The 11,002-nt window shown below is 36.1% G+C and overlaps 2 long non-coding RNA genes across 9 annotated transcripts; both read right to left on the reverse strand.

The window, feature by feature from the left end:
- Positions 1-4,031: 4,031 nt before the first annotated feature.
- On the reverse strand, positions 4,032-5,166 carry LOC125468665. The gene is made up of 2 exons (XR_007251060.1): positions 5,109-5,166; positions 4,032-4,586 (listed from the first exon to the last, which is right to left on the reverse strand). It is a non-coding gene; the product is annotated as an uncharacterized LOC125468665 (long non-coding RNA).
- Positions 5,167-7,147: 1,981 nt separating this feature from the next.
- LOC125468664 lies at positions 7,148-10,987 on the reverse strand. 8 transcript variants are annotated; one of them, XR_007251055.1, is made up of 9 exons: positions 10,839-10,987; positions 10,674-10,719; positions 10,024-10,183; positions 8,998-9,028; positions 8,752-8,884; positions 8,468-8,625; positions 7,490-7,902; positions 7,276-7,403; positions 7,148-7,173 (listed from the first exon to the last, which is right to left on the reverse strand). It is a non-coding gene; the product is annotated as an uncharacterized LOC125468664 (long non-coding RNA). The 8 variants fall into 8 exon arrangements; XR_007251057.1 differs by lacking the exon at positions 8,468-8,625 and adding an exon at positions 9,181-9,221 and having other exon boundaries at positions 8,998-9,079; positions 10,839-10,985; XR_007251056.1 differs by lacking the exon at positions 8,468-8,625 and having other exon boundaries at positions 7,490-7,921; positions 10,839-10,985.
- Positions 10,988-11,002: the final 15 nt, after the last annotated feature.

Here is an 11,002-nt window from a genome sequence, read left to right on the forward strand (position 1 = left end):
TTTTTTAAGTTCTAATACTTAACCCCATTTTAGAACAAGGATTGGAATGAAATTGGGGGGGGGGGGGGGGGGGGGGGGGGGGGGGGGATTGGAATAGAAGGGAAAATTTGAAACTTACTCCAAGAGTGGAGTTGGTCTTACAAGAAGTGGCTTTTTTTTTTTTTTTTTTATTAAATCACTCAAAAGTGCATCTTGAAAAGGCATTTAGCATGTGTATTTTAGAAAACACTATTATGATCATTAACCGCTTTTGATTTTTTGAGAATTTCATTCGATTTATTATGACTTTTTTATTTTGGTCAATTATTCTCTAAATCTTTACAAATCGTCAATTACATTCTCACCGTCCTATTTGATTTACACATGACTTATCTAAATGCTGAAAATAACGATATTATCCTATTAAATGGCTCACTTATTGTCCATATTAGTTTCATATCCCCTTCAAAAGCAATTCCAGCCCTTTCAAAAGTTTATGAGGGTAGTTAAATAGGCGAAAGGGTCTACATTTTTTTTTTTTTTACCAATTGTAGTCAGAATCTATTTTGGTCGTTAGAAAGTAATTCTAGCCCTTTCAGAAGCAGTCCAATGAGATATTAGTTGCATATCCCTCCCTAACAGCCACATCATCCCATTCACTCCAGAGGACTTACCAACAACCCCAAGAGGACACGGTGACATAATAGACCAATAACACAACACAACATGTTTTAAGTTTCAAACATGACGTAACATGACTAGTTTGCGACACTGTCACTTTGATGTCCTCATTTCATGTAAGCTCTTCCCCACTCAAATGGTTACCACAATTGACTAGGACTATTGTGAATTGATTTCAGATTTACTTAGATTAAGAATTTCTCATATCTAAAATTTTGAATGCGAATCTCACATTCCCGTTGCAAAACCAACATGTCATAGCCTCCTCCTTAGATTGTCCGATGAACTAGTAGAACTAAACCGATGTTGAACTGTTTGGTTCTCATCACTTAGTTAATCAAAATGCGTGATCACACGATTTGAATCGAATTATTTGACCGTGATCCTTTCATAAAACGGTTCGGATTTTTTTGACATAATTAATCAAAGGAGAAAAGTGAGACACAAGTCGAGGGAATTAAGTAATTAATAAAAAAATAAAAATTGATTCAGCAGCGATTTGGGTTCCCAACAAAACAAATAAAGTTTAAGAGGCATAATAAGATTGCAATTAATAAAGAGAGCATATAAATAATTAATCGCTTTATAGATAATCCAATTTTATTTTTCGTTAATTTAAAATTGTAGTTAGTTACAAAGTTTAATTTTTCGTAATTACTCATTAATTAGACCTTTCAAAGTTTAATTTTTCTTGTTTTGGAAAGCTGATCCGTGTGTGTTGACTTGACCCGACAACGCGACCAAGTTGAACAAAAAGTTCTCGATGTGGATTCACATCTTTTTTCGGCGAATCAATTGTCACCACCACCACCAAACTATAGTCCTCGGCCTCCTAATCACAACCCACTCAAAAGTTGACTCCACTAGGCCTCCGTTCACAATGGGTCATGCTGAGTTTTTCCTTGATAGCCTTCGGTTTCTCACCACTTTCCAGCAATTTCTCTTAACGGTGATGGTCACCACCACCTAGGTTGGACTCGCCTCGACACCAACTTCAAATCCCATGTCTTGGATCATCTATTAGACGTTGGACGGTGGCGCGCGATTTTCACTGCCTTCAAACCACAACTAGGCTCTAGCCCAGGTATAAAACTTACTCCCCTTGTTGTTTGCTAAGTTTTTGTGTATTTTGAGCATGCTTTGGATTTGGCTGGATTCTTGCTAGGGTTAACCAGCCCACCACCGCATGCAATGTCGCATGGGCCAGATGGGCTAACTTTGTTTTCCTAAGCTAATTTCGATGCCCTAAACTCAATTTTAATGTCCATCCGATAAGATTTCATCGTTTGACCCTTGTTTCGTAAAGGGCCCTCGTTCGTCTTGAAATTGTAGTATGTTGTTGTGGAGTGACGTGACGACCTTAGAAATTTGCGGATCAAAAATCTAATTTGTTGATCTTTCGGATTTGGGTTACGTAGTGCTGTGACCCTACCATTGACCATGTTAACTAAGAGTTGACTTGTGGTCAACATGTTATGAAGTATTCTTAAGAATTGAAGTTAGCATTACTAGAGATACGATAGATCTTAATGGGCCTATTTTGGTTAGCAGGCCACCTGGGGTATCAGACCTCAGTTTGCATGTGAGTGGCACCTTACTGGGATTTACAGGTTTATTCAGCTCCTAGATGAGATAAATGATATGCACAATTGTTAGTGTGAGGAAATGAGTCGAAGACCATTTAGTAGAAATCGTCTATTATGTGACTAGTTAATTGGTTATGATGTATAACGTATGACGTATGATATATTGTGTGTGATGAACTGGGAATGTTATTGCAATGAAAATCTCGTGGGTGATGTATTTTGCATGATGTATGATGTATGATGTATGATGTATGATGGTTGATGCGTGATGTGTGATAATGAGATTGCACCATGTATCAAATGGTACATGGATGATCTTGCCTGGTTAATCCACATTGGGATCATACGCATCCTAAGGGTGACTCTGCCTGGTTAATCTATAATTGTGGATCACTACCTACTTGGTCACATTACTTTTGTGGGTAGTCTTGCTTGATTAATCTGCATTGGGGATCAAACTATTGGACGCTTGCCTATAGTCCCGCCTGGTTAATCTGCATTTGGGGGGGGGGGAGGGGGGGGGGGGTAACCATATGCATTCGAGGGGTGACTACACTTGGTTAAGGGGTCATTGCCTACTTGGTTACTTGTTTGAGTTGATCGTGCCTGGTTAATTCACATTCGAGAACTACACTATTAAATAGATGCCTATGATCCTGCTGGTTAATCTGCATTGGGGGACCATATGCATTGAGTTGGTTCGGAATCCCACTTCCTATTTGGTTCCGTTGAGTTGGTTTAGAATCCTAGATTCTTGTGAATACAATTGCTTAAGGTGGATTCTTGTGTTTGTAATGAGATTACAATGTCATTGTTTTGGAACCCAGGTAAGGAAATGAGGTAGATCTTTATGGAGATCGGCCCGATTAATTTTGTGAGGTGACATTTGATCGTATTGGTTGATCAATGTTGTTAGATGTTAATATTGTACCGCTTTGGATCATTGAATTGTTAATTGTTGCTGATTGTGGAATTGTTGGTAGAAAGCATTGTGATGTATGTAAGAGATAAAATGACATTTGTAGCATCACTCTGCATTGGGAATTGTCTAGAACTTAATGTTTGCTGCTAGTTAACATCATGAGAAGTCTTGAAAGCCATCGTGAATAGAACACTTTTGGATCTTAACAAAACGGAAAATTACGAATGGTGAGGGTTGTACATAGACAGTCTAACCTAAGAGTCAGATGCAATCGTAAAATAAACAAAAGGATGCTACGTATTACTGGCTTTGTTAGTCAGGTGCTCTGGTTATGTATTTATTGAAGTACTGAACTAGCTTGGTTATTTGTGGCTGCCCAATACGGCTCAACGTTGCGAATCCCGAAAATTGGTGTGGCCGAATCATATAACAAAAGCAAATGTTGTACAAACCTGAAGAATCTAACCAAACTTTTGTTCATTCCAAGTGTTGTTCACTTTAATGTACACAATACATATATAGTTTCAGCCCCGCCGGCTGTTGCATTTTTCTCTTCTACTTGCTTTCGTTAGTGTCCTTCATCTATAATACCAGGTAGATCCAATGCAAATTTTTTCTGCAAACACTTTTGAGCATGCTCATTTTTTTTTTATCTCGCTGCAACTTTAATCCATATCTTTCACTCATAACTTGAAACTTCACAAAACCTTAAAGGAAACAAAAAGGTGTCCCTGTGAGATTATGATGAGAAAAAAATGTAACTATCAAACAAAGGCTAGGAAAGGAAGCATTAACTTCAAAATCATTTGAACACCACTTATCGTTTTGAGTTGTTTTCACAGGGAGTTTGATGGTCAGAGAGAAGCTTTGAATCTCGATTTTTTTCTTATTTTAATGTTTCTCCACAGCAATATAAACCTTATATTAAAAATTAGTATATAAGACTACAAATTTATTTAGATATGGCCGCAGTTTTGAGCTTCCATATAGGGAAGAGCAAGTCATGGGAGAACTCCCACATTGACCATCAGTAGTTGTACATACCGCTTTATATACCTTGCACAAAGCATAAACATTTCAAGCTGGGAGTTGGGCCACGGGGTTTGGGCAAAGGCTCATGCTTCACGGTTCCTAGAGCAGAGGGCACCGCGTAAGGTTGGTTTCACAGAGCAACGATCACCTTCCCCTCTCAACGATGGAGGGATAACGGGTTGGTGCCGTCCGGATCCACCATGGCCCGGTAGGCCGGCCCAAATGGACCAATGTATTTTATATTTGCTTGTGTGGCATATACAGTAATATACACCGACAGTAGACAATCGTAAGCGATAACAATCATTAAGGGAAAATAAAATAAAATAAAAAATGTAATTTATTTGAGTTATTTAGTACTTACTAGGTATTATGCCCGTGCGTTGCTGCGGGTTTTAAAACAGGTAACAGAATATTAATACCATTGATTACAAAGATATTAGAAACACTATAGAGATACAGTTAAATACGGACAACTTCATTGGTAAATATTACATCTATTTTTCAGGGTCTATGTACATGCAAAAAAATATTAGTCATCTAGCATAGTCTGGTAGTTGTAGTTTTAAACCAGAATCAGCAATGATGTACAAAATATTAATAAGTGCTGGTGTATGAACATGCAAAAATATTGATAAGTTTGAGTAAAAAGAGTTATTTACATGCCATAAATGACACACCCCGACCGAGATCAGGACGTGCTGACCGTCACGTGGAAGTGACGTAGCCATGTGCACAGTGCGGAAGCTAATAAAGTAGTAATGTAAAAGTACGAATAAATAAAAACTAGCATACATAAGTTAGAAGTAATAAGTGCTAGCATAAGTGAGACACAAATTCAGAGCAGAAAACCCTAAGCAGTCCAAATTAAAATAGCGTTACAACAGTGCACCCGAAGGTGTACATACGTTGGTGATCGTCTGTCAGAAATGCCGAGAAAACCCTCTGGGAAACCACCAAACCAACTGAACAGCTAGAACCTGGAGGGGCGCAAAACAAAAGCGTGAGTGGGCAAAAATAAAGTTTTTCAAAATCATTTAGCAAAATAAGTTCTAACCCCTCGCCGTAAAACCTGTATAATTCTCAGAAAATAAACATAGGCACATGTAAATATATATATGTCAACCATGCTCAAGAATATGTCATGCCAGGAACTCAGAATGAAATGCAAGTGCTCAGGTATCAACCATATCAATAACATATCACTGGCAGCCGGAGTCACCTAAGTGACCTGTACGGCTGAATCTAGAGCTCAAATCTCAATCTCAATAACTAAACCTGCCCACGAGTCGGAACCACCTAAAGTGGTCTGTACGACAGGCCTGGGTGTAATACATATAAACGCTCTAGTGCTACGATTACGTGAAGGCTGTGCGAATAATCGCGGGTCACCTACGAGTCGGAACCACCTAAAGTGGCCTGTACGACAGGCCTGTGCACCTAACTTGGATCCAAGCTGAGCGTATGGTGCGGGAGGTGAACAACACGTGAATGACTGTGCCCTACTCTGGGCGGGAGCACTAACACCGGGGGTACATGTTATGAGCTCTCTAAGCATCTCTAATCACTATTTAATGCAAATATTAAATAACGCTTACCTGGCACTTACCTGTGCATCCACCGCACCCATATATATATAAACATCTAAATGAATATATATAAATAAACATATATGCAACTAGCCATGCATAACAACCAATAATATAAAGGAATGACATATAACTAATAAACATTTATATAAATTTCTGGGAATTATAAGTATATAGGCATATACGGAAAACCAAAAGCCCACTCACTGGTATGTGGAAGGGTCGTAGCCCCCCTGCCTCGAGTGACCACGCTCGTCCTCGGGATATGTCTCACCTATATGCGAAAATACTATAAAAACATTAATTTTAAAGCACATAACCTTCCTTTCGTAATAACTTCTCATACATTGCTCAAAATGGACAATTGAATATACCAACGTGCTCTACACAACCTCAGGATCACACCCAAATTTTTTAAAAAAATTTCCACCGTCGCACGCACCCCCACGCGCCGGCCACGTGTAGGCACGCTGACGACATCAACTGACACCGTTAGAAATATTCCGTTAGTTTTGACAGATTCCGTTAACGGCGTCAGGAATATTTCGTCAGAATTGACGGAATATTCCGTTAGAATTGACAGAATATTCTGTCACCTTCTCCGGCGAGCCTCCGGCGCCATCGCCAGCGCCGAAAAATTGGGAAATTTTTAAACTTTGATATCTCGCTCGTTTTTCGTCCAAATTTCACGATTTTTATACCAAAATGAAGCCTAGAACTAGGAGAACACAGCCATACAACTTTTAAGGGCTAAAAACCATGGAATCTCACCTGCAAAAACGATCCAAGTCCGGCCAACTTCGAACCCAACGATCCCGACGTCCAAATCCTTCAAACGAACTACTCCGAGACTCCTTGGGACCTCACCAAGCTACCTACGAGCTTCATTTCCCCTAAAATGTAAGAAATTACGTTTGCATGAATAGTACCCCCAAATCGACCATTGTGAAATCGACGTGAAAACATTGTAGTTCTTACCTGAAAATGGTACGACTGGACTCCCACGAGCCTCACGAGTTCGAATGTATACTCAGTTCCTTCGATCTGTGGGGATTTAGCGAGTTATGTGTGTGTGTCCGTACGTATGGTGAATGGGAAGGGAGAGAGAGGCTCGGGACAAAGAGCAGGGAAAGGGACAGAGGGATAGGGAGAGTGAGGGTGTGAGTGTGTGGCCCAAAACATGCCAACACACACACAAAAACAACCCAATTACGTAACAAAATCGAACTAGGGGCAAAACAGTCTTTTCACGAGTACGTTTTCGATATTTTCGGGACGGGCTGTCACAATAAAACATCCGGAAGAGATTTTTACAAATGCTGATGAACCATGCTGTATATTTTTGAGGGCAGATGATGTTTTGGTTCTACATTGTCAAAACAACCTAGTGGCAGAAAAGAAAACAAAATATATTTAAATAACTGTTCAATTTGGTTTTCAATAAATTTAGACTCAGAGAAAGGAGAAAGTTAAGGAGTATATTTACCTAGTATTTTTTTGGCTGGGTGGCGGCAGTTTTTGTATCAATCGGAGACAGATTTTTTTTTTTTCAATGATTTGATAGGAACCTTATCAAATTCTTCTGTATCAACCTCTGATATTTCTTCTAGTTCACTGTTTTAAATAGGAATTGAGTGTTAGAATAGATGGTTACGTAATGATTTAAAAATGGTAATTAGAAAGGGAAATATGAAAGAAACCTGTGTTCACCAGTGGTAAAAAGAGCATTCCTGATGGATTCTCGCTTTCGTTTATATAATGATCCACTTGTTTCAGGCATTGAAGCAGAGGATGACATGGTGGTTGAAGAGACTAATTTCTCTGGACAACAGTTGTGGAGTGATTGGCTCAATGGAGGTATCCTCAGAGACATTGCAAATAAGGATATCAGTTGAACTAAATTTGCTTTTTCTGTTACCAAATCGCAGATGAAATATTTTTTTTTTGCCGGATCAGCCTTAGAAACTCATTTGGTAACTGTTGTTGGTCAACTAATATTTGATTCAGTACTAAGTCTGTACATGGCACACCAAAAAGCTTTTCACCAGATTTTCCAATTACGAGAGCATTGATTTCATTGGTGTGATCCTCAAGAACCAAATTGACTTTATAGCTAGATTGAAAAAACGAAACTGCATGAGGGAAAATAATCTCGAATTCAACTTATACAAATAAAAATAAAACAGAAGAAAACATTGTTAAAACCAGAAAGAGCAGTGTTTGTTTTTAACTTAAATCTACAACGAAATGCATGGTTATTAAGTTTATTAATAGTCTGGATTTATGATAGCCATATTAAAGTGTGAGAAAAGTAGATTATATGTGAAGACCAATCATAACCAATACTGGAACAACTATTTGACCAAGTGTAAACGAAAAGAAGCATATTTTAGTCTTTAAGTAATGAAGATAACATGGTCAAAAGTGCAAAAACTATACCAATTTTGTACAAAAAGGGTAAATCTGTGCTGCAATGAGTATGTTTTGAACAATGATTTAATTGTTGAACACATAGTATTTGAAAGTTGTTTAAATAATGTGAAAGCAGGAAAGGTTACAATTTTTTCTTTAGAATTTTTTGGTAAATGTTAGATTATATAAAGAATGAAAAAATATAAGGATAACAAATATTCAAAGCAATTTATGACAAAGTTTGAGGAATGCATGTTAAACATTACCAAGGAGTTGGAATTTGGTTTGGATGCTTTTGGCAGATAAGTTGTCCAGTTGTTAAGTCTTTATGCATTTGTTTTACACAGTTGGGACACGCACTATACCACCATTGATGACGTGTGTCCAAAAACTTGACACACGCTTTACAGAAAAACGTATCATTCTGCGAAACAGTTTGAACTAGTTTTGTACAAGGAATACTAATTACGTATACAATGTTTATTAAAAATGTAAAAATGCAGTCATATGTTTTTAAGATGAGTTAAAAACATGTAATTAGATTTTATACCTTGTGTAAATCAGGATCTAGAAAAGCGACTTCATCAATTGTGAACATCTTGGCTGTGCGTAAAATTTCGGCCTCATTTACTTGTCTGGAGGAGGGGGCCAATATTTTCACATGCTCATTACAATTTACAAACCTGTATGATTGAAAATGTAAAACTGTTTGAATAATTTTATGAAACTAATATTTCTTTTGCTTTTACAAAAGTTAGAACAGTTTAATTGTGTTAAAAGCTATAGAAATACTTACACCAACTCGTATGCATTAACTTCTGGGATGTCTGGATCAAAAGAGAAAAGTGAGCAATCAGTACTGTTCATCACAATTTTATCTGTGCATTGAAAAAAATGATAAGAAAGTAGAAAGAAAATATTGATAAATGGTTTTAAGGGCACATGCCAAGTATCAGAATGATATGATACAATCACTTACTGCACCATGATTTTAATCAAAATGGACAAAGTTTTAAACAGCTGAAAATAAAAGAGAAAGTTAATTAATAACAGTGATTGACAATTAATTTATTAAGATATTTGAAAATTAATTAATCAAGTATAAAACAAAGATATATGATAAGTCACAGGAAGTGAATATAATAAAATCATGTCTTCAGAAAAGATTTGAACAATTTACACAAACCCGTGTTAAAAAATAATAATAAATAAAGCTACAAAAGATTGCTTGTAAGAATAAAGGAATAACTAGACATTTTGAATGTGTATATCACACTTGTATGCTACCCTTTGATTAATCTGTTTTGGCTCTAAATGTTGTATTGCAGTGAGATGACCAATGACATCTTGCAATTCAAAAGGTAACTATAAGCATGTTGTGAAAAATAATTTGGCAAAAATAAACTTTAGTGTTTTTAATCTCTATATATAGATACATATATAATAATATCACCTGTAAGAATGTCAACTTTGTTCAAGAGATAAAGAGATACAATGAATGAAAATAATAAACTCAGCTGAACCAACACTTAAAAAATTAAGAAACAGAAAAAATGTAAAAAAGTTTAAACAAAGTGTGAAGTTCACCTAAAAATATTTAATTCGTATGTTTACTTGCAATCTAAATAAATTATAGGATACGCAATTAAATAATGATGTAAAATTAATGACAAAATATATGCCAACGTGTTATGATTATCTGTATACAGTTAAGATTCATTATTGAATATATTACAAAGAATGATAAACAAAAATATTAATTGGCTAGTCAATCATTCTTGTTATAATTCTTCATCAAAATAATAAAACAATATTTTCTCACCGTCTCATCAAGCAAAATGCAGTGTAGAGATGTGCATTTTTAAGTAGTTCCGGGAATTGTTGATTTCCATATTCTACAAACGCGAGATTTGATTTTCTCAGCCTTTATATACGGCCGTAACTCAGAGATGGGAGTTATCTCTGTGTCTTCCATTAAATCTCTGCTTAAACCAAACATAACTTGTATGAGTTAAAAATTGTTATCACCAAGTCTTAAAATAAATGATTAAATAAGTAAAAATATTAATTTCTCAGACATCAGTTATATAACAATACTATCTTGTGTAAGTAATGTAGATAAATAAGGAAAGATAAGCTAACTTACATCAAAATTTGATAACTATGCAGAAGTAAAGACTTAAACAAAATATTGATTAAGAAAAATCAAATGACTTATGAAAGTTCAAAAAGACACAGAAAAAAAATTGAATAGCCGTGAGCTCATAATATTATCCAGTTACAGTTATCCATATCATAAACAGGGGGAGAAACAATATTTAGAAATCATTCAAATCAAGAAATACCCAATGTCCCAAATTAAATTTTAATCAAACAAATGAAAACATACCAGCCAAATCAACAAAACGATAAAACACTTCACTCAAAAATCAATAAAGACTTAAACTTGAGATTTTCAGAGGGTAAGTGTACCTAAAGCTGTGTTCTTTATGGTTGCTAGAGTGCAGGACGACAATCACTGCTAGATGAAAATAAAAAAGAACTAAATCAAATGACACAACCCAAAAAAAAAAAAAAACATAATTAAAAACGCATGCTAAAAAAGACGGAAAAATAACCAGCAAGAGCTTGTAAAACCTGAGAGGGTTTAAACAAAAGGAATCTGGAGCAGTGCAACACTTCTTAGCCACCTAAAATTTAATCAAATTGCTATATCAGAACCATCATAAACATAAGTGGCAACCAAATTGATATATCAAAATAAAACGCAGCTTATAATTTGGAGAACCTAAAATTTAATC

The sequence above is a fragment of a genome, unplaced genomic scaffold (assembly GCF_019419815.1).
Source record: "Pyrus x bretschneideri cultivar Hongxiangsu unplaced genomic scaffold, Pyrus_bretschneideri_v1 Contig396, whole genome shotgun sequence".
Classification (NCBI taxonomy): Eukaryota; Viridiplantae; Streptophyta; class Magnoliopsida; order Rosales; family Rosaceae; genus Pyrus; species Pyrus x bretschneideri.